This window comes from Octodon degus, unplaced genomic scaffold, assembly GCF_000260255.1.
Source record: "Octodon degus isolate 3935 unplaced genomic scaffold, OctDeg1.0 scaffold00122, whole genome shotgun sequence".
Lineage (NCBI taxonomy): Eukaryota > Metazoa > Chordata > Mammalia > Rodentia > Octodontidae > Octodon > Octodon degus.
In genome coordinates, this window is record NW_004524698.1 from 8,482,977 (window position 1) to 8,484,702 (window position 1,726).

A 1,726-nucleotide genomic window follows, 5' to 3' on the forward strand; every position below is an offset into this window, starting at 1 on the left:
TCTGCTACAATATCTGGCAGAAACTGGTTAAGAGAGAGAAACTCCACACACTTCTTAGAGCTACTGGTTTCTATAGAATAGAATCTGGACACTTGAGTTCACAAAAGCAAAGATGCTTACTCAGACTGTCAGGCCTCAGTGAGTGCTCAGTGGCTACCTGTGCAAATGCATCGATCTGGTCATTGATCTGCCTACCGCTTTGCCACCACACTCTAATAGCCACCGTCCTTCTGATCAAGAAAGCTGACAAGCTCATCTAGACCAAGAACTAATTATCCAAGTGCCACATGCTGTGCTGGGCTTTACCCAGCACCAAGCTCTGTTGTGCAAAAACCATTGCCTGGCCATAAAACAGACCATGGCCCCAACAGACCATGACTGCAATGAACTCTGCATTGTCCAGAGTTCTCGAACCAACCAAACTTGAAAAATAAACCCTCTGACAGATGCTAAGTACACCCTGTTTAAAGATGAAAGGAGTTCTGTTGGGACAGGCTAGTTATGCTGTGGTCACTTTGGATAAAGTTATTTTGGCCAAAGTTCTCCTGCTACTGCTTCCTGCTGCTATTAGAAACCTACCACTAATGACTCAGAGCCACACTTGCCCCCACTGTATGCTCTGCAAGCTCATGCCACAGTGCTCGGCCACTTCAACATCTCTGTCACTGGTCCTGACCTCACGCAATATAATGGACTTTACACAGAAATAAACCCAAGGAGATTTCTTACCTGAGCTGAGAGAACAACAAAAGTTTGTAGGGTCCTTCTGTGAAAAATCAACCCAGATATGGCCTAGGCTTGATCATTAGCAGTGACAATGGGCCTGCATTTGTGGCACAAACAACTAAATAACTACATAGAGCATACAGGCCATCAGCTCTAAAAAGCTGAGAAAATGAAACATAACCCTACAGAAACAGCTTGTGACTAGCTCCACAAAAATGTAGTTATGGGGGCCGGGGAGATGGCTTAGTAGGATAAGCGCTTGACTGGCAAATGCAAGGATCTGAGTTCAATCCCCGGTTCCACCAAAAAAAAAAAAAAAATGTAGTTATGGGTTGGGGAGGTAATTTGGTAGTCTAAGCACCTGCCTGGCAAGCGCAAGGACCTGGGTTCATTTCCTGGAACTACATGCCATGCCAGCCCTGAAACCGAGTGTGGTGGCGCACGCCTGTAATGCCAGCAGTGGGGAAGCTGAGACAGGAGGATCAGTATGAGTCCAAGCTGGGTAGCAAAACCTTGTACCAAATAAATAAATAAAATTAAAAAAAATATTAAAGTTAGTTAAAAGACCAGCTATACCTGTAGACATTCCTGCACATACGTGTAAACCAGGTGCATATTGATAACCTCTATAATGAATAGAGGTAATTTCAGAAATCTAGCCTTAGGTCCACTGGATGCCATGGATAGCTCTTTCGGGGCTCACTCTAAAGAGATGATGCACTCAAAGTCCTGCTCTGTCACTCTGGCTGCTGATCAGTCCAAGCACAAATTTTTCTGAGTAAAGGAGAAATGAAAGTGAAAAACAACAAGAGAACAGGACACCCATTTGTAAGATATCTACATTTGCCAACTCAGACCCTTTTCTACATCTTTGTTTCCTTATAAAACCCCCAATCTCGGGGACTGGTGAGATGGCTCAGTGGTCTAAAGCACCTACTTAGAACAAGCTTAGCAAAGCACAGGGACCACGGTTCAATCCCCCAGCACCACATGCCAGCCA